The sequence below is a fragment of the Phascolarctos cinereus genome, unplaced genomic scaffold, assembly GCF_003287225.1.
Source record: "Phascolarctos cinereus isolate Bilbo 61053 unplaced genomic scaffold, phaCin_HiC Scaffold_9;HRSCAF=440, whole genome shotgun sequence".
NCBI classification, from domain to species: Eukaryota; Metazoa; Chordata; class Mammalia; order Diprotodontia; family Phascolarctidae; genus Phascolarctos; species Phascolarctos cinereus.
The window spans coordinates 139,301,951-139,327,334 of record NW_027556402.1 but is presented as its reverse complement, the minus strand read 5'-3'; the positions used below and the strand labels follow the sequence as shown (position 1 = coordinate 139,327,334).

The 25,384-nt window shown below is 34.6% G+C and overlaps 1 protein-coding gene across 8 annotated transcripts in view; it reads left to right on the top strand.

Moving 5' to 3' along the window:
- Positions 1-25,384, top strand: part of ADGRL3 (adhesion G protein-coupled receptor L3) — a 943,202-nt gene that overhangs the window by 54,801 nt on the left and 863,017 nt on the right. The window contains exon 2 of one of the 8 annotated variants that reach the window (XM_078148803.1): positions 16,363-16,446. The exons of the other annotated variants lie outside the window; for them this stretch is intronic. The gene's annotated coding sequence lies outside the window, so the exon portion shown is untranslated. The remainder of the gene's footprint in view (positions 1-16,362; positions 16,447-25,384) is intronic. 8 annotated transcript variants of the gene reach the window in all.

The following is a 25,384-nucleotide window of genomic DNA, read 5'->3' as shown; positions in this document are numbered from 1 at the left end:
GTATTGGGTGAGGAATAGTTATCAATTACTTATAATTAAGTGTGGTGTGCCCAGTAGTTAGTCTATTGATTAGCCTAAAGGCCCATGGTATTTCATCTGTTTGTGTATTTGAGATAAGGATGTCTCTGTGTATGTGTGTGTGTGTGTGTGTGTGTATATATTTGAGATATATCTATATCTATATCTATATCTATCTATCTATCTATCTATATATATATATATATATACATTTGAGATAAGTATGTGAAATAATGTTATTAATCACTTTTCACGATTGTTGCAAATATCTCAAATGGTGGACAGATGGAAAATCTAATACCCATTACTGATCTGAATGCTTTAGGTCGTAGAATTTTTTTTTTAAGTTTTTTGGCAATTGGGGTTAAGTGACTTGCCAAGGGTCACACAGCAAGTAAGTGTTAGGAGTCTGGTCTGAGGTCATATTTGAGCTCGAGTCCTCCTGACTTCAGGGTTGGTGCTCTATCCACTGCGCCACCTAGCTGCCCCTTAGGTTGTAGAATTTTAGAATGAGAAAGTACATTATATATCATCTAGTTTAACACCCACAATGAGCAGATGAGGAAACTGAGGAGAGGATAAATTAATCTACTGAGTTTATGTAGACAGTGTCAGAGTCTGGACTTTTACTTTTGTCTCCTCACACTAGTCAATACTCATTCTGCTACCTGTTACTTTGCTTGCATGTCCTTGCAAGGCTGGGGCATTATTGACTGCCATTGGCATTTTACCAAGCTGAATCTCCTCATTTTTACTAATATCAGGAAACTCCAGGAGGCTAAGTCTAAAATGTATTAGTATCTTCACAGTATATAACAAAATCATTTTCAGTAACCACCCATTTAATGATGATCATCACTGACATATATATGTGTATATGTATGTCTGTATGTATATATATATATGTGTGTGTGTGTGTGTATGCGTGTGTGTATGTATATATGCGTGTATGTATATATGCATATACACACATACACACACATATACACACACACACACACCCATATATTATTACACTGGAAAATTACAAAGAATTACAAAGGACTTATTAATATGGTACTTAAAAGTTCACTAAACACTTTCCACATAACATCTTTATTTGACTCTTACAATATCCCTATGAGGGAGGTACTACAAATGTCATTATTCTCATTTTACAGATGTAGAAACTGAGACTAATGGAGGTTAAATGACAATTGTGGTCAGTCAAATAGGAAGTATTAAGGGTAGGGTTAGAATCCAGGTCACTTGGGATTCCATGTCTAATATTCTTTTCAATATACCATACTACTCACTGAAATGTTCTGAAGAAATGACCCTTTAGTACCTAATGATTATGACTAAATTAACTTAAATTTTGAAGATTTTGCTAAATATGAAAGTTATATTAATTCCTTCTTCATTTTGGTCTGAAAAATTATGTATACATGAAATGTTGTTAACTTGAAAATAGGGAATGTCTTACTGAGGTCCAAAGAATTGCTAAGGACTATGTATTTACATAGTTTATCCTAACAGTTTAGAGTTAAAACTGACACAGACCTAAGAGGCCATCTAGTCCAATTTGTGTTCTCCAATACAAGGTTGAGAGGAAGATCTCTCACATATTCATGAAATCCTCTATGGAAAGTATATGGTAGATCATGGATAAGAACTACTTAATATGGGAAAAGTATAGGTGAATGGTGTTCTAAATCAGTTGGATAGTCCCTACACCAAAAAGACTGTGGATCTAGGAGTCAGCCAAGTAGTGTACAGAGAACTGTGTCGAGTCAGAGGGCTTAGTATCATAACTACCTCTGATTCTCCCTTCTGCTAGACCCTACATGAGACATCATCCATGACTTTAATTAACACCTTTGGCAAGGAAAGGTATGTCCTCCCAGTTTATGCATCATGATGTTGAGTCAAAGGGTCATTCATATGTATGGATGTATATATGTGTATATGTATGTATGTATGTATGTATGTATGTATGTATGCATGCATGTATGCATGTATTCATTTTTGAGGTTGCATTTCTTGAGGAATCTTGTATAATATTAATATATGCACAGAAAACTTGTCAGAGAAGAGATTTCAAGGTTCTTTTTGCTCAAAAGAGGCAATTTTAAAAGTCAGCAAACAATAAAGCCAGTGAGATCGTATATTCTTTTCCCCTTTCAGTTAATTTTGTGACTAAACATGTGATGGTGGTGGTGGTTGTATTAGTGGCTAACATGTTTATGGCTCTTTGGGGATGGTAAAAGGCTTTACGTGTATTATGGCATTTCATCTTCATAACAACCCAGTGGGCTGGGGCCTGTTATACTCCCTGTTATATATCCCTTAGATAAACTGTAGAGGATGATTTGTGAAATCTTGCCTGTTTCTTCACAGATATCCTCAGATAAATATGTAGATCATTCTCATATAGATTTAGTATAGAGACATGAGGGTCAATGTTATGTACAGTAATCACAATAAAGTCAGGCTTTTTTTTCCCACTGTTTACCCTAACCTCTGTGTATCAAGTGTGATGCTTAACATTTAACATGTGTATATATACACACATATACATACATATATGCATATTATATATATATGTATATATATATATACATTCAATTTTATAGGTTTTAAATGTTAAGCATCATAGTTTACATATGTGTATATACATACAAACTTTTAAATGTTGATGTATTATATATGTATATCTATGTGCATTTATCACTAGATATAACTATATAATTATGTGCATGTCTCTCTCTATATTATATATATGTGTATATATATATGTGTGTATGTGTATGTATATATACACACATATACACACACCCACCATGTATATCTATACTCATATGTTTCCATGTGTATATGCAGATGATATATAATCTCTTAGGCAGAGGTGGACTGGAGCCAGTGTTTACACTTTGGAAACTGTAAAATGCTACAAATTAGGGCTTGATTTATTGTTTTGTTGATTTCTAGACTTAAGGTAATGGAGGAAATATTAATAACATTTGCAGATCAAATTTAAAAGTATCATACATACTTGTCCCCTATCCCCAACTGCTTTTTAAGATATTTACCAATATACCATACTTTCTAGCTTTTAAATGATAAGCATCAAAATTGATTCAGGACCTGATGTGAATTACTATAGCTCTCTTTTTCTCTTACTTTTTCTCTCTCTCTCTTTCCAAGATCAGAGGATTTAATACCAGAAGAGAATTTAGGTATCATCTAGAACAGGGATCTTAACCTGGAGTCCTTGAACTTGATTTTTTTTACTATTTTGATAACTGCATTTTAATACAGTAATATGGTTTCCTTTCTAATTCTATGTATTTTAGTTTATACATTGAAACATGCTGGTCCATAGGCTTCACCAGGCTGCCAAAATAGGCCATGACCCAAAATAGTTTTAGAACCCCTGATCTAGAGCAACCCCCTCATTTCAGAAACGATTATGATGACCCTACTGAACAGTGAAGGGAGGGAAGCACATTTTCTCAAATAAGCAAATATTATGATTATGCGACATTCAGTTTTGCTTTGTTATTGTTTTCATTTACGTTGCTGTCATTGTGCATATTGTTTTCCTGTTTCCGCTTACTTTAATATGTATCAGTTCATCTAAGTCTCCCCAGTCTGTCATTACAAGAAGTTTTGCCATGAATTTTTGATCAAAATTATGTTAAAGTATCCTAAGATTTCTTTTTTCTCCTTACTCTTAAGAAAAAAACAAAACCTTACATGTACAGCTTTCTACTACTTTCATTTTCATTCTTATAATACCTGTGCCTTTTAAGGAACATTTCTACCTTTAGTATGAAGCATACCTGTATTTTACTCTAACTTTTCAAGTTCCTTTAGAAAAATGATAAAAATAGTTTTTCAGCTGTAGAGAAGCATTGACATTATTTTCTGATCTCTATAAAAACTAGCTAGGTTAAGGAATATAATTACTTTGAAAGTAGATACTTGTAACTTTTATTTCTAAAATTAATTGAAATCTAAGTATAGTAGACTTAATCTTGAATGGCAGTGGCTGATTACATGACTGTGACTTTAAAGAAGTCTATAATTTTAGTTTAAAACTTATATTTAGGCAAATGTTTAGTTTTTATTTTATTTCCTTTAGATAAGACAACTGGTTCACTTTTTGTGAAGAGAAGTGCCTATAGCTGAACTTATCAATATGATCCTCTCAGATCACCCAGATTCACATTCTCCAAGTCATCCTCAATTCTACTTTCTCTTTCAACCCTCATTTCCATTCAGTTGCTAAGTACAATTGCAACACCCTCCTAACTGATCTTTTTGCTTGTCTCAACCTTACCCAATCCATCCTTCACAACTATCAAATTTATATAGCCTAGTCATTATACTTCCCTGTTCAAAAATCTTTAGTTGCTCCTGATTGCCTCTAGGACAAAACTGAGCGCTTTCCCAATCAGGACCCAACTTCCCTGATCATGCTTGTTGTTGTTCAATCCTTCAGTACTGTCAGACTTTTCATGACCATAGCTATCCTTCTCTATCTCCTGAAGTCTATCCAAGCTGATTTCCATTTCTTCCATGACACTAACTATTCATCTCTGCCACTCCCTTTTCCTTTTGCCTTCAATATTTCCCAACATCAAGGTCTTTTCTAATGAGTCCCACCTTCTCACTGTGTGGCCAAAATAGTTAATCTTCAGCTTCAATATTTGACCTTCCAGTGAATGGCCTGAATTGGTTTCTTTAGGTAGTAACTGATTTGACTTCCTTGCTGTACAAGGGATTCTCAGAAGTCTTCTTCAGCCCTATACCACAGAAGTGTCAATTCTGTAGCTCTCAGCTTTCCTTATAGTCCAGCTCTCACAAACATACATTGCTACTGGAAAAACCCATAGTGTTGAATATATGGACCATTGCTAGCAAGGTGATATCTCTGCTTTTTAGTATGCTGCCCAGATTTGCCATCGCTTTCCTTCCAATGAGCAAGTGTCTTTTAATTTCATGGGTGCAGTCTCCAGCTACAGTGATCTTTAAGCCCAAGAACATAAAATCTGACAGTGCTTCCATTTCTTCTTCCTCAGTTTGCCAGGAAATGATGAGACCATTTGACATGATCTTAGTTTTTTTTTTTGATGTTAAGCTTCAAGCCAGCTTTTTCACTCTCCTCTTTCATCCTCATCAAGAGGCTTCTTAATTCTTCTTCACTTTCTGCCATCTAAGTGGTATAATTTGAATATCTGAGATTATTGATATTTCTCCCAGCAACCTTAATTCTGGCTTTGATTTGTCTAGCCTGGCATTTCACATGATGTATTCTGCATATAAGTTAAATAAGGTGACTGCATAGCCTTGTCATACTCTTTTTTTCCAATCTTAAACTAATCAGTTATTCTAAGTTTGGTTCTAACTACTTGATCCACATACAGGTTCCTCAGGAGACAAGTAAAATGATGTGGTATTCCTGTCTCTTTGAAGACTTTCTGCATTTTGTTGTGATCCACATAGTCAAAGGCTTTAGTGTAGTCAATGAAGCAGAAGGAGATTTTTTTCTTCTGAGAACTCCCTTGCTTTCTCAATAATCCAATGAAAGTTGGCAATTTGATCTCTAGTTTCTCTGTTTCTTTGAAAACCTACCTGCACTTCTGGTAATTCTCAGGTCACAAATTGCTAAAGCTGAGCTTGCAGAATCATAAGTATAACTTTGTTGACATGTGAAATGAGCACAATTGTTTGGTAATTTGAACATTTTTTGGCATTGCCTTCTTTAGGATTGGGTCATAAACTGATCATTTCTAATCCAGTGGCCACTGTTGAGTTTTCCAAATTTGCTGGCATATTGAGAGCAACACCTTAACAGCATCATTTTTTTTTTAGGATTTTAAAGGGCTCAGCTGGAGTTCTGTCACCTCTGCTAGCCTTTTTGTTAGCAATCCTTCTTAAGGTCCACTTAAATTAATTCTCCAAGATGTTTGACCCTAGATCAGTAACTATACCATCATGGTTATCAGTGATGTTAAGATCTCTCTTGTATAGTTCTTCTGTATGTTCTTGCTACCACTTCTTAATTTCTTCCACTTCTGTTAAGTTCCTACCATTTCCATCTTTTATCATTTACATTTTTGCATGAAAAATTCCCTTGATATCTCTAATTTTCTTGAAGAGATCTCTTGAGAAAGAAATGGCATATCACTCCAGTATCTTTGCCAAGAAAACCCCACAAACAGTATTAAAATTATAAAATATATGACACTAGAAGATGAGGTCCTCGGAAGGTGTCCAACACTCTACTGGGGAAGAGCAGAGGACAAGGGGCAAGACCAAAAGTAAGCTCAACTATGGGTGTGTCTGGTGATGAAAGAAAAGTCTGATGCTGTAAAGATACGTTTTGCATAGGAACCTGAAATGTGAGGTCTATGAACCAAGGTAAGCTTAATGTGGTCAAACAGGAGATAGAAAGATTAAAAATCAATATCTTGGATGTCAGCAAACTTAAATGGAGAAGAATGGGTGAATTTAATTCAGTTATTTATTAAATATAGTACAGTGGACAGAAATCCCTTAGAAGAAATGTAGTAACCCTCATAGTCAATAAAAGGGTGAGGAAAAACGGTAATGGGGTATAATCTCAAAAATGATATAATGAGGGGCAGCTAGATGGCACAGTAAATAGAGCACCGGCCCTGAAGTCAGGAGGACCTGAGTTCAAATTAGGCCTCAGACCAAATACTTGACACTTACTAGTTGTATGATCTTGGGCAAGTCACTAAACCCCAATTACCTAAAAAGAAAAATGATAGATTGAGATCTGTTCAAATCCAAGGCAAACCATTCAACATCACAGTAATACAAATCCATGCTCCAACTACTGATATGGAAGAGGCCAAAGTTGATTAGATTTACAAAGACCTACAACATCTTCTGGAAATAACACCCCCCCCCCAAAAAAAGTCTCATTTATCATAGGTGATTGGAATGCTAAAGAAGGAAATCAAAAGATAACTGGAATAATAGACAAGTTTGGTCTTTGAGTACAAAATGAAGCAGGGCAGAGACTTAGAGAGTTTTGTCAAGATAGATCACAAACTCTTTTTCAACAACCCAAAAGTTGACTGTATGCATGGACATTACCAGATGGTCAATATAGAAAACAGATTGATTGTATATTTTGCAGCCAAAGGTAGAGTAGCTCTACACAGCACGAAGAAGACCTGGAGATAACTTTGGCTCAGATCATGAAATTCTTATTGCAAAATTCAGATTTTAATTAACAAAGTAGGAAAACCATCAGACCATATAAGTATGACATAAATAATATCCCTTATGGATATGAATTAGAAGTGAAAAATAGATTTAAGGGATTAGATCTGGTACATAAAGCCCCTGAAGAACTATGGACAGAAATTCGTAATACCACAGAGGAGGCAGAAAAAAAATTCCAAAAGAAAAGAAGAGCAAGAAAGTAAAATGATTGTCTGATAAGACTTTACAAATAGCTGAGAAAAGAAGGAAAGGGAAAGATATACCAGACTGAATGTCAAATTCCAGACAATAGCAAGAAGAGACAAGAAAGTTTTCTAAAATGAGCAATACAAAGAAATAGAGAAAACAATAGAATGGGAAAGACCTCATTTAGTTCATATAATTACCCTTGGCACAGTTTCTGTTGCAGTTAAACTGGGTTACCAGTTCCTTGAATTTTGCTTTCCTTTACCTGCACTCTTTGCTGTGCAAAAGCTGTCTCCCATTCTTGTAACATAATTCTTCTTCATGTCTACCAAGTAGATCTTCTGAGGTTAAGCCTTACCTAATCTTCACAGCTGTTCTTGCTTTTTCCCTCTTTAATTATCTTGACTGGCTACAAGTTGTGTTCCCAAGGAGCATGCATGTTCCTGAAGAATTACTTGTTTTGATTTTGTTTCTTTGGTGCCTATAATAGGGCTTCTGACATAATTGGTGAAAATTAACATCTAATTTAATTGAATTCACCACAAATAATTTCAAACGTTCCATGAAAATGATACATAGAAAAATATTTTCAGTTGCTTTTTTTGTTTAAAAAAAAAAAGACCATCAGGGTTCTCCTATGTAGTATTTACATTGACCTACCCTTCACTTTGCAGAGGAATCAAGGCTAAAAAAAGAAGCAAAAACTAGCCTTGAAGCAGTGCTTCAATAAAATGGACAAAGTTGTAACAATTATAAACCAGTTTCGATCTCCTCTGTATTCTCGTTTACAGTTTTGCCAAAGGCCTAATGATAATTATAAGTCCACAGCTTTGTTCTTAATTTTATTATCCCTGTGTCATTTAGAAACTTTCAGAAAATATTTCTTTAAAAATATGGTTTTTATAGTTCCTAGGATTTGGGGAACTTACGGGGACCTTCCGCTTTCCCATTTTTTATCATACAGAAGAAGAAAGGGTGGCTGCTCCACTAGTGTTTTATGGTAATGATAACTCACATTTATATGGTGTTTTCAGGTTTCCTCCAACCAACCCAGTGAGGTAGGTAGTGCAAATGATAATATGCCCAGGAATGGCAATTGTAAATCCTTTTAAACCCATGTAAAAGACAATAATCATTCATACAAAATGATAACGTCTCCTCTGCCAGGCTATCTGACGCTCAACTGCTATTCTTTGACCAAAGGATTTATAAAATAAACAAACCTATTTTTACAAAATTTATTGTGCAAATCTGAATTACTAAGGAACAAAGAAATCATTGTTTCTAGCATTGTTAATGGTAGATATACGCTTTTAACTTCTCAACTGTTTATAGCAGGGTCTCATTCTCATTAATCTGTCTAAACTAATATCGCTAATGTATTTGTAAGAAAAAGTCACACTGCTACACTAAAATAACAGTTAATAATTTCTGTAAATGCTAGAGTTTAGGAATATCCTTTTTTTCCCTTAGGTGTTTAGTTTAAACAGCTCCCTGCCATCACCTCCACCCTCCATCTCAGTTACTCTTTTGAAAGCCTGAGATAATAGCTTACTGGGGCTAATGACCCTACACTAAGCCTATTGTGTGCCAGAAAGGAAACCAATTTACATAGAAATTAGTACATTCCCTCTAAGTTACAGATTCTAGTACTTAACTTTTGCTCATGATGACCTCACAGGAAAACTTTGTGTTTTAGGAAGTACCAATGGCATGACTGTCTCACTTCAAAAGTTTACACTTTGAATGGATCTTCAAAGAAGCACTGCCTATCTATTCTTGATGTCTTCCTCCTACAGTATGAAATAAATGATAATAGGGTTAAACCATAGCTTACATTTTCCCCTAGTTACTTATCCAACCAAAGAGAGGTCATGTGAATAAAGTTCATGATGAGTTTGTAAATCACTTAGTAATGGGGCTTGAGTCTCCAAGCATACCTGTGCCCATTGGCAGGTGTCTGTATGTGATCATTTCCAGATGTTTGACTGAAGGAAACTATTGAAAATTAGGAGCAGGCTTGAAAGTTTCCTAGCTATTTGGTTATTAACCTTCTAGAATTTTGCAGACCCAGCAAACTCATGTCAGCGATGAAGTGTTGTGATCAGAACTCTTCTGTTAGTCTGATACTGTGTTTTCCCTGTGTTCAGCATTTGTTATTTTGTAATTTGCTTTTGCATTTGTACTGTGAATAGCCCATGAGTTATCCTCCCGTTTGGCTGTCAGATCTCTAGGGTGTTGACTCAGGTTATCTATTGGAGGCATGTAACCAGAGTTCTACTGTGGTAGAAGTGCAGTTTAGTTCCTCATTAGTGGGGGAAAGTAGAGGGAAGTGTTTGAATCACAGACTCAGCTCCTAGGAGGATCCTTGTCTGATTCCCAAACAAGCTAGGGAATAAATTCTGCTAAAGGATCACCTTGGGCATTCATTAAAAGCTTCTGCATATGTCACTAGGGGGAATGCCAAGAGAGAATTGGGGGGAGGTAGTCTGTGTCATGCCTGCAATTTTGTTTATATATCTATTCAATTTCAGCTATATATGTATACATACATATAGCTTTTGTTTGGGAATCCTTTAAAGCAGTGGCTTTGTTTTCCTTTGTTATCAACCCCCAATTCCTTTGTGAAATACTAAGTTTACTTATACTATTATGTGTGGTAATGAAAATTAAATTCAGAAGCTTTGAAATAATCCTTACTTTAATTTTTATTTGATAGGGTTGGACTATGTCTCCTCTGATTTATTTTCCAGATTTAAATGTCTGTGGTTCTATCATCCTATTTTATTTTAGAAATTAAGCCTTCATTACGTTTTCTTTACTTTACCATAATTCCACATGTATATAATTGTCAGTGAACATTCTGGGTAGACAAGTAGTATTGTCAAAATTAGTAGAGGAGAAAATAGAAGCTTGACCCTCCCTTCTTATTCTCTTGCTACTTAATTCTTTAAAATTCCTAGGACTCCACTTATTACATTAGTTATTACATTATTGTCAAAAATATGCTCAAAAATTCTCTAACCACTTAATACATCAGGAACATTTATCTCATTGTACTCAAATAATATTCATCAGATTGCTGAAAATTTGGAAATGTTGATCATATTGACTAGGTCATAATTTAATATTCTGTAGATCATTATATCTTTGCTATAGAATAAAATGTATGGTTCACCATGCAGAACAACATCAAAATTATCTCATTAAGAGACTATGTTACCTGCAGGGTACAACTATCCTGTAGACCCTGGATATAATAGTATAGCGAAACTCCAGTGTACTATTATTAGTGATTAGAGTGTGACCTCATTGTTGTCTTAGGATAGTTGGGCATGACATTTTCTGAACAACAATTTTGCTATCAACCTTGATCAAGTTTTAACAGTTATTTGCATCTAAAAAATTCCTTGAATTCTTCATGGATCAGTGATGTTATTAAGGTCAGAAAGTGAGCTCCTTGAAATCAGGAACTGTCTCACATTTATATTTATATCACCAGTACCTGCTACATAATGGATTCTTAATCTGTCCTTGTTGCTACCTTCAAGAATTAGTTTGTCCAAGAAATTCATCACACTGGGACCAAGCTAGTGGGTGGCCTTTCTTTAACTTAAATCAGCTTTTCTAAGATCACTGATATATAGTTTGTGACTGGGCCTGAATTACCATATACTCTTTTTTTTCAGTATACCTATTCATTGTGAAAAGTGAAAATAAAATCACATGGGTGTTGGGTTTACATTCTAATAAAGATGGGCTTTTAGAAAGATCCAGGTATTTTGCATTGTATAGATTGCCAAAACATACAGATAAAAGTTGAAAAATTCAATTTGTCACCTGTATGTTTTGTTTTCATAGCACTAAACGCTTGGATATATGAAAAAAATTCCTAGTGCTTTGCATTTTATTGCTGATAGATTTAAGTAATTTTTTAAAATTTGTTTGAATATTTTGGCATTGGATATAGGTGTAACTTGTATAGGCTTTAACTGATAATTAGAGATAAAGCTGAAACTATCTTTGCACAAAATGAGAATAATAGATTTTTATAAAAACAATTGACCAGCTCATTGATTCCCAAAATTCAAAAATATAAGTCACTATAAAAAGTAATGGGTAGTTGTGTGTCTATTTGTGTAACCTGGCAAATTTAAATATTTCACAATAAAGATCTCCTAGGTGAAGATAAAGTGCTGTGCCTGGAGTCAGGAAGACCTGATTTCTAATCTGGTCTCCAACACTTAACTAGCTCTGTGACCTGGGCAAGTCACTTAACCTCTACCTTAATTCACTGGAGAAAGAAATGGCACACTACTTCACTGTCTTTGCCAAGAAAACCCCATGGACAGCATGGTCCATGGAGTCATGAAGAGTGGGACAAGACTGAATGACTAAATAGCCACACAGGTGATCTTACTCTTGTTAAGGTGGGGAGTTAAGGTGTATGAAAGTTAGGAAACAAGTTAAAGACTTTACCAGTGATTCTTAGGAATACCTTCATTTTGTCACCATGCCTATGTTAAAAGCTTTTCCAGATCTCTAGCAATTAATCAGCAAGCATTTTTTAAGTGCCTGCTACGTGCCAAGCATTGAGCTAGGACCCTTCATAGATTGAAATCTGCTGGCATAGCATTCAGAGATCTAGGGACACTTCCCAGCCAAATTGAGGTATTGGAGATGGCTTTTAGTTAAAAAAAAAAAAAGACTGCATTATACTATAAAAATCACAATACAAAAGATTGTCAGTAATTAAGGACACTAAAAATATCTTTACAAGAGACCTTCTCCTTAGCCCCTTACCCCTAACAGAGATAAATCCTCAAAGATAGTTTTATTTCCTGTTATAAAGTGCATGAACACTTTTATCTTTACCTATTACATTCATTACTTCAAAGGGATTGAAATGACACTCCTATTAGGTACATTAGTGATATATCTTTGTTTTACCAGTCAAGGAAAAAAACCCCAGTAATTAACCTCCTACATATGTGCCCTATGTACTATGGGCACTGTGGACAAAAATACATAACAGGGTCTCTGTAAACTAAATATCTTACATTCTACTTGATAGCGCAGTATGTCCACAGATAATGCAGGATAGGTACACCATAAGTGATTTCTGAAGTGCGGACATTAATAAGTAGAGGAATCAGGAACTATACTGTACATAGTATAGTACCGTGAACATAGTAGGAACCTAATAAATGTGGAACGAATGAATAATCATAAGGTTTGGAGCTGGAAGAGAAATTAGAAAGCATTTTGTCCAGCCCACTTATTTTACAGATTGGGCAACTGAGGTTTATAGATGTTAAGGGATTTTCCTGAGACCACACAGATAATGAACATTACAGCCAAGATTCAAACCCAGTCTCCTGTCTTCAAAGTCAGTGTCTCAACCCTGTACCAATCTGTACCAAAATTAACAGATGCAGATTTATGTCCTTACCTTGACCTAGGCATCCATGTTTAGGCAGGAATAATAGGAAGAAAGAAATTAAAAACACTGATCATGTACAGTTGGGCAATTGTTAACAATTACTCCTTGAATAATCATGCACTGGTTATATTTTTACTGTGAATCTTTCTTTTACATCTTTTATACCTTTAAACTTGTGCAGGGATAAGCCATTTAAACTTTTTTTAACTGTATAAATCATTTGTGAGACACTAGAATAGCAGTAAGTTCCCTTCCTTATGAAATGGATGAAAATCAAGACATCATAGAACATTTTACACGACTTAGTGGTCTTTGGTATGTTTAGTTTTAATAGCATGACGTCCTTTAATTCTTTCTTCCAGTCCATACATCTTTATGTAGGAAAGTAGTTTCACCATTTAAATCAGAGAAGGGTTTTTTTTCCTTCTGACACTCTAGTTGGAAAATTTAACATTCAGTTAAGAAAGTGGGGCAAAATTAATTAAGGTCTTTTTTTTAAGTAGAGAAATTTAGATACATGTGGGTAGTAAAATAACATTGAAATTGACCTGCATAGAGGCTTTGTGATTTCTTGATTTATAGCATTTTTGAAGTAAGTCAACAAACTCTTATTAGGTGCCTAATATATGTGCCAGTTTCTGTGCTGTACTGGAAAAACATGTCTAAAAAAAAAGGCAGAATTATAGAAAAAAAAAGAACTTATGAGAGAATTATATTTATTAGTGGAAATGAGCATTTCAGCCTTGATGTTTCTTTAAAAACCTGTTGATTATGGACTACTGTACAGTACATCATTGAAGTATTAAGTGGTTTGGTCTATTATGAAGAGGCCTGGACTTGTAGTTATTCATTTAGTAAATATTTATTAAGTGTCTACTATGTACCAGGCATTGTGTTAAGTGCTGGGGATACAAAAAGAGAAAAAAGTTAATCCCTGCCCTTAAAAAGCTTATAATCTAATGGAGGAGACAACAAACATATAATTTTTAAAAAAGCTAAATATAGGATAAATAATAAATAATTAACAGAGGGAAGACATTCAAATTAAGAGGCATTGAAGAAAGCTTTCTGGTGGAAATGGGATTTTGTTTGGGACCTAAAGGAAATCAGGGAGGTAAGCAATCAAAATGGAAGAGGAAGAGGAAGAGTATTCCAGGCATGGAGAACATCTAGAGAGAATATCCAGATTGAAGAAATAAAGTGCCTTGTTTGTGTGAAAGCCAGGAGGCTGACTTTCCTGGATAGAATACATACTAGAGAGTAAGAAAACTTGAAAGCATTTAATAGGAATGTATATGTATAGCCTATATCAGATTGGTATCATCTTGGGGAGGGCGGTGGGGAGGGAAGGAGAGAAAAATTTAAATCTCAAGAGTTTATGGAAGTGATTGTTGATAAATCAAAATAAATTAATTTTAAAAAAAGAAAACTTGAAAGGTAGGAGGGGACGAGGTTATAAAGGCCTGGGTTCAAATCTTTCCCCTGACATTTACTAGAAGGTGTGTCATCATGGACAAGTCTTTAAAGGTGCCTGTGTGAGCCTCAGTATTTTCACTACCAAATGACAATAATAATACCTGTAATATCCACTTAGCAGTATTATTGTGAAACTCAAATGAGATAATATATGTAAACCTTGAAAAACTATACTACATAAATGCCAGTTATTTTAAGTGATAGATTCTACTTAGCAAAATGATAAAATGTTCCATAAATATCAAATTGGAGTTAAAAAAAAAAACCTCATCTGCATGCTTTCTGCATGGTAGTATGATAGAAGCAATGTATAAGAAATTATAGAGTACATCATAAAAATAAGTAATTATAATGGGGATTCAAGAAATGTATATGATTATTTAGTATAAATTGGACTTGATAAAAATTCACTCCTATTTGTAGAAAGGTAGCTTATGAGTATATTTTGCTTTATTTTGATTTTGTATATAATTGTCATGTTCTCTGAAGAAAAAGCTGATGTTGATTAGCATTCAGGCACTTTAATCCTTAAGTCCAATCTCTAATATAAATTATAAAGCTATGGTCACTATTTACCTACAGTTCAATTGCAAAAGAATTCTCAGTATCTGAAAACATCCTGCCTCTTTCTGCATCTTCGTAACACTTTATTTGACAAGAAGAGTAAACACGTCTGCATTTTTCTTGTTTGGGGAGAGTAAGTGGATTTCCTTCAGTATAGTGCCAGAAAAAAGGGGAGGAGGGAAGTTTTAAATGATATGTGAGGTGCCTCTAGTCATCTAATGTGATGCTTACTGCAAAGTGGTTAGTACTTTGTCACTGTGTTATTTCAAGTTATATCCATCAAAAACATGGCCACTCTGCTTCTCAAAGGAATGAGAAAAGGTCAGATGCTAGTAAGGGATGAGGGTTGCAAGACACAAAGCAACTCAACTGGAGAGCTAAAGCTCCTGGGAAATTGCAAAAGGACCACAAAGGTCCATGGTTGTGGGCAAACTAAGCTATGTTTATTTTCCCATTTAGTGAACATTTTCTCAATTGTTATAGGTCAAATCTTAGGTTTTTTTTATGAGATTAACTGGCATTCTTGGACTTCAAAAAGTAGTGCATTGGTGTGGGTGGCAACATAGTGGACCAAAAGAAAATTGGAGATCTTGAGGAAGTGTTTGTCATTGCATACACATAAACACACATCATGGCCAGTGTGGATATTCTGCTGCTCCATAAATAATTGTGGCTGGTTGCTAACTTTGACTTTATTCGGTCTAAAACCAAGAATTGCTCCATAGATAATTGTTGACAGTTGCAAACTCTCATTTCATTCAATTAAGCTGGTAACCTTTTTAGGGAACTGCTTGGGAGAAAGCCAGGAATTCCAGTCAGTTGAATTCTAGAAAAACTGAATTATAATTGTCTTCATATAGAAAAATCTAAAGTATAGTTTGTAGCAATGTTAACTTTTTTTCTTTTCTTTTTTTTTTTTTGGCTAGGCAATGGGGTTAAGTGACTTGCCCAGGGTCACACAGCTAATAAGTGTTATGTGTCTGAGGCTAGATTTGAACTCAGGTCTTCCTGAATCCAGGGCTGGTGCTCTATCCACTATGCCACCTAGCTATCTCTCAACTTTTTTTCTTAAATGTCTCTATAGGGTTAAGTATCTAAATGTACAGAAAAGAGAAAATTATGCTATCAAGATTAATATTTTGTTCAACTTGACTATAAATTGGAAAGATTGGAAAGATACAGACAGAGAGAGAGTTAGTTAACAGAAGCCATTATGGCAAGGAGGTGTGCCTGGTATTTTAGGGGAGAAATCTCTAGTGCCCCTGCCATGTTTGGAAAGCTTCAAAGACAGGCCCAAGTGATGAACCATATGCTAACTAAGGTTTGAGAGGTTCATCACTAGAGGGTTGACAGCCAACTTTGATGTTTGGGTTTTTGGTTGGTTGTTTTGTTTTGTTTTTGAATAGACAGTCTGTAACCTTTCTTCTCAGGCAGTCTTTATTGGTGGAGATGGATGAGATCTCAGATATTTGATGAAGTATTGAAGATTTTTGAGGTACATGCACATGCTAAAGGTAAGAGAATAAGAAAGACTATTTTCAAACATATTCAATATGAGGAAAAACCTGTTTAGTGGCATAAATTCTGTCCTAAAACTTCAGCTTCATTTAAGCACATTCCCCAATTGAACTTTATGTAGATGAAGGAATAAGTAGGGAAAGACCTTGTCATTTCTTATAATGAGGCTATAATATTTGACCTATAGTGTTGTAAAGTGTGATTTTATTGCTTTTCTTTGGGGTTTTCTAGGGTAAAACTTATGGACAGATAGCATGATATAATTTTTTAAATGCTTCTTTTTATACACACTTTTTAGAATATCAAACTTATGGAGAAAAAGACATGTGTTTGAATGTCTACCAACTTTGGGTAGACTCAGTTCTATGGGTGCAGACTGAATACCTAAGTCAGTTTTAGCAAGACTCCTTACAAATCTGAGATTAGTCATAATGGAAAAGATTCTGGACATTGTAGGTAGATTAATACATCCCCATCAGTCTTTCTGGAAAATACAACTTAAAGCACATGCCCAACTTATGGTGACTCAAGAGGGTCTTGGTGAGAGACTTAGTTTGACTTTTCAGATTGGATTGCAATCCAATATGTATGGAAATTATAATCAATAAAAGAAAAAAATTACTAAACCTGTAAATTTACTCTTAGAATTGGTGTTTTGCATTCATCAGCTTTACCTTGCTTATGCTGATGTTTTGAAAACAATATACTTTATCTCAGAAGAGGTTATTTAATTCATCCTCTTCAGCATTACTTTTCTTTTGCCTGTATCAGAGGTGGTCGACTGGTTGACCCTGCAAGGGAACAAAAAGCTTCATACGTTGCTTCTTCTATAATACAGTAGCTGTCACCTCACTATTCTGAATGGATCAGACACAGAAGTGACAGTGGCAAAGGGATGCCATTTGGGTATAGCATATTCAATGAGTAAACTCTTGGGACACAAATCACATTTTACACAAAAGGAGGGACAACTATTTGAGGCAGTCTGCCAATGTTTCACCATTGTCCTTTTATTGAGATTTGTGTTTTCTTGCCTGTTTGGGGTGTGCTGAGGGGAGGGGGATAGAGGGTGGAGAGGTGGGGGGGGCAGGTAGGAATTGAGGAAAAGGAGTTTTTTGGTGTTTTGACTAAAGTGGAACACAAATCAAGATACAGAAGTTTTGAAACAAGATAGCCTGCACAATACTGTATAGCTTAAAATGCTGAATCCAACTGGCTTTTTGTAGAAAGGCAATATAATATGCCATAGGGTCAGTCAGCTTCCAGTAAATGAGAGACCCTGACACACAGTAAGCTGATGTGAAAAATTAGCTTCAATCTAAGATTTCTGACCTTTAAAGCAATTTTCTCAAAAATTGAATGAGATTAATTATAAAAGAAATTCTCTGTAGCATTCAGCTTCCGATTTTATCTTTTCATTAGTCGTAATAAATATAAGCACATCAATTTGTGTATGTTTTAGGAAAATATTTAGTGGTGCTATGAATTAGATTTGGAATTATTGCTGGCATTTTAATTTTTATCTTTACATAATGTGAGTCATATTCTGAAAATTTAAATATAAGAAGTCATCAACTTATAGCAATTTTATTTGCCCTACAATACCCTACCATTTATATTCATGCTATTACTTAGGACACTTAAAGCAGAGAACACATTGACTTCCTGATGTGTTCCTAGGCAGAAAACCTTATTTCTTTTTCAAGAATCCAGCTGGCCCTTTCCCCCAAGAAAATATTTAGTTCACCAGATTCAGGCACAGCCCCTTTCTTTGGATTTCTCCAGTGTTTCCTTCCCAGGTCCTCCCCCTAGCCTTACACTGCCTTTCTTCAAAGACTCTCTTAAATATGACTAACATTAAAATGTGTGTGATTTGATCCTGTATTGTCCTGTGTGATGGAGGTAGGTATACTTTAAAAAGCTCTGTTCTGTCTAAAATGAAAGCATACAATTTAGTAGATATTATATTTGTGATTAATTCTCTATCAACCCCTCAGAACAGTACTTCTTTTATAACATTTTTTCCTATGGGAAAATCACATTCAACATAATTTTGTTTTGATTTACAGTACTGTTTCTGGAAATATAATCCTCTATAACTTTAAGGGCTGCTTATATAAATGAATACAATCACATTGGCTACAATAATGAGGCTCTTGGTATACATTATTTCATGGAACAGTATAGTCATATAGGGATTTTATTTTTCAAGTAGTAATTTTTTTCTGGCCTATTAATTCAGAAGGTAATACTCTCATAGAATTAAAAATAGTTTGTATGAATGAACATACTCTGATCATGCCAAGAATCATTTAAACTTAAAATAAATATCACTTTGATCTAAATGACAGTAATCTGGTGATTTCATTTGAAATGTCTTAAGTGTCATTGCTTTCTAACAATAAGGTTACTGAAATATGATATTAATAAGATATGACAGAGTCAGTTTTTCAGAATGTTATATAATGAAATTCATTCCTATTCCTATCTAATGATTCTATTTTAATTTGATTTTTATTAGTGTACCTCCATCCATTCTTATTCTTTGCCTACTTTTGAAAGTAATAGAAAGTGCTGTTTCAATGACTGCAAAGATAGTAAAATCTATTCAATTGAAGTGGCAAGTTTGCCAAATCAACAGTTTTTAAAAATGTTTTTAAAGGTGAATCAGTCTTTTGAAAGAGATTACTTTCCCAGTGTACTCATAGTTTGAATTTTTAAAAAAGAAGTTTATAATGAAGTACATTTCAACTCTATTTTCATATATATATTTTAGCCTCTTAGAAAATAAAATAACAGTTTACCATAATGAATCACTGATGTTATCGAATACTTCAACTGGTGCATTTCTTATATTCTGTGAATGCTTGGTCTGCTGGTCAGGATGAATAGAGAGGGCCTCTACCTGCAAAAAAAAAAGTCCATGTTTTAACCAAATATAAATAGTATACACAGAGGGTATACTATTATAACATTCACTCCATCACTGGTCACAGCAAGAGGTTTTCAAAGCATTTAATTTCAAATCTGCAGTCAACTTTCCATTTTCTACCAACAGATTATCCCAAGGGAGTCTGGAAAGCTCTAAAGTGATTCAAGCACTCTGTTCATTTTTTTGTTCCATGTTGACTTTTCTACCCATAAGAACTATGGTTTGTATCTCAGAAAGATCTAGAAAAGATGTTTAGTGGGAACTGATATTGTAACTCAATAAATAATAATGTTGTCTCCGTCTTCAAATTTTGAATTAGAAATGAGGGGGAAATGAAAATACTTAATAACCTTCCTACTCCCTTCTTACCTATCTCCCCATGTAAATTGTAAGTTAAATAGAAAATTAGAGCGCATCTAAGATTGACTTTTTTATGTTAACAGTTATACCATTGATCCCTCATCTAAGCAACATTTATTATGCACCTACAGTGTGCCAGTCACCATGCTAGGCACTGTAGATACACAATATCAAGGAAGTAGTCTCTGAATAAACTTACATCTTACTCATGGAAGTGACATGTTGACCAATAGACAAATGCAAAATATGTACACAGCAAATAACAAAACAATTTCAGGGAGGAGAGAGTGGTGTGAGCACCTTTTGGAGAGTTTGAAGGGGCATCAGAAATGACTAATGTATGATGTAGCAGATTAGCTGAGTTTTGAAGGAAGTAAGATTCTTAGAATCTAAGTATAAAAGTCATTATTGTATTTGATTCTACAGCCACTAGTGAGCCTTTGGAGGTTTTTGATAAAAGGACTGACACAGTAAGACTTGTGTATTAGGAATATCATTTTGTCATATATGTGGAGGATGGAATGGAGAAAGAAGGGAGTTGAGGCAAAGAGACCAGTTAGGAGGCTATTATAGTTCTAAAGAGAGGTGATAAGGGCCTCAACTTAGGGGGTGACTGTGTATGTGGAGAGAAGGGCACAAGTGAGGAAAAGATGAAGTAGCCCTACTCATGTAGGGCTTCATATACTACTTCACATTCTGGCTTCCTTGTTTTGAAATTATTTTAGAATGTCAAGCACTACGTCAAATTAGAAATATACAGATATAGTTTAAGTCCAAAAAACAATTGAGATTATACATATCCCTACTTTACATTAGCAAAAATAATTAAGAGTTGCCTCTTCTAATTCAACAAGTAAATTCAACACATAATTATGAAGCTTCTGTGTGCAAAGCCCTGTAATAGGTGTTGAGGGAGATAAAAGAGATACAGAGATGAATAAAATATGGCCTCTTTTATCAAGGAACTTATCTAGATAGCTTTGTATCCTACAATGTTAGATTTTAGAAACTTAGAAATTGCTTCATCTTATCCTTATTTCATAGATGAGGAGCTAAATTCCAGAAAGGTCTCAGGCCTCTGAACTAGGAGTCTAGTCCATTGCTGTTTGCCATGCTGTGTTTTATATTCCATACTTTCCATAACATCAGAAGATCAAGGACCTCTTCATCTAACATGGACTTCGTGAATGTTTGCTCGTGAATACTGATAATAAGAATCACTTATTATTTTTTACTATGATTATAAAATTTGCAGAACAAAAATCTGTAGCTCATGTTTAGTTGTGTCTAACTCTATGAGAACCCATGGACCATAGCATGCCAATACTATTCATGAGGTTTTCTTGGCAAAGATATTGGAGTGATTTACCATTTCTTTCTCCAATGGGTTAAGGCAAAGACTAAGTGACTTGCCCAGGGTCACACAGACAGTAAGTGTCTGAGGCTGGATTTGAACTCACGTCTTCCTGACTCCAGGTCCAGCTTTCTATCCACTGAGTCACCTAGATGCCTATGCTGTTGTAGCTGGTTAACTTAAAGCAAAGTTTCATGGTTAGAATTATAGGATCACAAATCTAAAGCTAGAAGACATCTGAGAGGCCATCTAGCCCAACCTCCTTGTTGTATAGATGAAGAATCTGAAAACCTCCAGGTCATACAAGTAAGAACTCAATTTGGAGTTGACATGTGGGAAGTGAAAATTCTACTACTGAATCAAATGGATATAAATATTGTCAACTTTTGCTTACCATGCCAATGCTATCAAAAAGACCACCAAAGTGTTGGGTCTTATTGGAGGAAAAGCTCTTGAAAACAAAATGGGAGACAATAATCTGCCTTGCAGAAAATGTGTTATAGTCATCCTTGGAAATATGCATATAGTTCTGATTGGTGAACATCAAGAAAACATGAAGCTGGAGAAAACTCGAAGGATAGATAAAATGATCAAAGAGAAAGAGGAATTCATGATAGGAAAAGAGACATTTTTAAAGGTATAATGTATCTATTTACTTACCTGCAACTTTTTTTTAGTGCATAACAAATTTATCACATTAACCCCAGAGCTCTCCTGATCTGAACTTTCTTTTGTACTCTTATGTACATTTAAATGTACATTCTTCTTTTTCTTGATATGACTATCAACAGCCTTCTCTCTCCTTTCTTTTCACCTCTTCTCTCGAAAGAAGGGGTGAAAACAACAAACCCTAAAACACCTCCCGTGTAACAAATAACCATACCCAAGTGGTTGTTGCACTTCTAATCCATTACCTCTCTATCAAAAGGTGATGAGTATATGTCATTATGAGCATGTGTTATTATTGGTCTTCTGCAGTTGTGTTGTTCATTTGATCCAAGCTCAAGAAGAGAAATTTAAAAACAGGTTTCCCCAATGTGGAAAGATAAAAGTTGAAGTGGGTGGCAGCATATTTTAGAAATGTATAAAATCATGAAGGCTATAGATAGGCTGAACATAGAATTATTCACCAAGTATTGAATCAGGAAGCACTCTTTTTAAATTCAAAAGAGAGAATTATTTGACAAATAAAGAGATGTACTACTTTGCATAGCACACAATAAACTTATGAAACTTATGATGAGGAGGTGGTACTGGCTGAATACAGCGAGGTTCAAGAAGATAAGTTCACAGGAGATAATGGGTTATTGAGGGAAGCCAAGGATGGTCAAAAAATCACAGCTAAAATGAAAGGAAATGCCATGGAGAGTGGCACACAATGTGCTTTGTTACTTCTGCCAGAACCAAGTTCCTGGCTGAGTTTATCAATGGTTAATTTTAACATGGGGCAGTTAAGTGGTGCAATGGATAGTGCACCAGGACTGGAGTCAGGAACACCTGAGTTCAAATCTAGCCTCAGACACTTACTAGCTGTGTGATCCTGGGCAAGTCACTTAATCCTGTTTGTCTGTTTCCTCTTCTATAAAGTAATCTGTAGAAGGAAATGACAAACCATTCAGACACAACTGAACAACAATATGATTTAGCATAGTATTTCTTGTCTTTAGATAATCTTATATGAGCTCTCTCTGAGATTCAGGTTCCTTATTGGTGAAATGGGAATAACAGCACCAGTAAAATCAAATGAGGTACTTTATGTAACATATTTCTCAAAACTTAGAATGCAGTAGAAATGTCATCTAATCAATACAACTTGTTTGTATGAGACAGATTTGCATTGTATAGAGTTCTTTAGACCTTGTATTCACTATACATCTCTTGAAGGAATGCTTTCTATGAATTAGCCTCTTAAATTATTTTATGTAATTTACTAAAAGATGATTTGGTACAGTGATTTAAAAGGCATCTAGATGCTAAAAGTTGGAGATAAAAGAACAAAAAGTAAGATAAGACATGCCCTCAAAGAGTTCACATAGCTCCATAAGGGAGTGGGAGTCATAGGATTAATGACTTGATATACGCTGATATTTTGCAAGTGTTTTAACCAGCTTGTGTTCTGTTCACTCACTCTGACTTTGAGCAGGCCACATTTTTACAGTGCTCATGTTTTCTTTAGTAGTAATTATTGATTTTCTACCATCAATTCATTTTTGGTTACTTTTCACATAAAAAAGAACCAGTTCTTTAGCTCATCAGTAAGGATAATCCTTTGCTAATCAAGTCAGTTGGATATACATCATTCTCTAAAAGGTTGGTATTTGAACTTGTGGTTGATGATAATAATATCTTAGATTTATGTAGTAGTTTAATGTTTGCAATTTTTAATATATTCTCTTATTTAATCCTCAAAAGAAACCTAGGAGGGAGATGTTACATCACTCATTTTATAGAGGAAGAAAATGACTTTCAGAGTGGTTGTTATTTGGCCAGGGTCATACAGCTAGCAAGTGTCTTCGATGAGATTTGAACCCAGGTCTTCCTGATTCTAAGAAACTCCTTCTACTACATCACCAGTGTGGTACACGATAAAACTTAGATGCATCGTTTGATATCAGGACCGATGTCAAGAAGCTCTTACTACATTGACATAGCAAGTGACAATGTACAAAGTAAGAAGTTCTCCTCTTAGAGGAAGTATTTCTTTCAGATTTTCAACTTCCTTTGGGACGCTATTTGTATCTATATAGAATATTTCCTACTGATGAACCATTGACCAAAATAGTTTTTATAAGCTTCCTTCTTAATTTTCTTCTAATTTCTTGTACATTTAAAAACCAAGATGCTAATATACCTTCTTGGAAACACATATTATATTAAATGCATCATTTAGGGTAAATGATCTTGCTCTGCTGGGGGGGGAGGAATTATATCATTAAAGATTTGAATATATTAGCAACTATAGGGATGTTTATCTGGAGTGTACTGCAGGAAAAATGTGAATTCTGCACCACATTAATTACCCAGTATAGTGAAATTTTTATGAACTGAACAATAAATGATAGAATAGCCACAGTTCCTTAAGCATTCAGAGAGTTACTTGCTCAATTAAAAATTCTTGTTAAGTAGGGCATAATGGATTCTTGTTGTTACTTTAGTATTTATTCAATAGAGTGAATCAATACTTTTGGGCCCAAGGGAGTTGCAGTGATAAGAGCAAGTGTAGTAAGTCTATCTGTTAGAAAGCTTTGAGCTGACAGGTGTAGTCTGTTCTATGGCTAATTTTAATTAGGCTATCAAGGTGGGATCTCTTTTATATTGCATGTGCTATTGAGTTGCATTTTTTAAAGGAAAATGAGAACAATAGACCTGATTATGAGAAATTTAGCTATTATATGAGCACTCCTTGCACAGCCCATTTGTTTTAAGTTGGAATAGATTAAATCTTTTCACTATAGACTACAGATTCATTGTGTTGGATAGGCAGGAGAATGATAATTCTTCATTATACTGCATCTTTTTTTTTGCAAAGTTATGTTTCAATCCACGTTTTAATTTAATGAAATTGATTTGTGATTTTTCTCAAACTTGATATTAAATAATATTATCATAAAATTGGATGGGAGGAGGAGGGCACTCTACCAGTATTTTTTGAGATGTCATATAATCAATTGTTCATTTCATCAAGGAATAACATAATTTGCAGAGTAGTAGACTGTCACATTCAAATATTTCTAAACCTGGATAGATCCCTCACTTTTGTAAAAATAAGCCTCATAAGTTGAGAGGAAATGTTTTTTATTTTGTTTTGGGTTTTTTTTTCAGACTTTACTCAGGCAAAATCTTATTGAGCTTAGTTAATATGATCATAGGGGGAAGACATTTTTGAACTTGCCTGCTATAAGCCATCCCTGAGCACAGATCTCCTCCACAATAACCTTGAGAAATAATTACCCAATTGACAACCTTCAATGATGAGGAAGTACACTGTAAGATGGGTGTATTTCAGATCCTATTTTTTTTAAAATTCAGTCCCATGATTTCATTGGCAGAGGAAATTCCCAGGTGTGGAAACTCCCTTTATCAATGTATATCAGCAACTATTTTTCAACTACTGGGGTAATGAGAGGTTAAGTGACTTAATCTTAGATTTATATACTGCCAAAAAATTCTATATATTCCACATACAGGACATATATGGATATATAGTTTGAACTTCTATTTCAAATAGCTTGCCTTTTAAAACATATTCATTTCAAAGTTGTTCCACATGTCTTTTTCTGAACCTAAT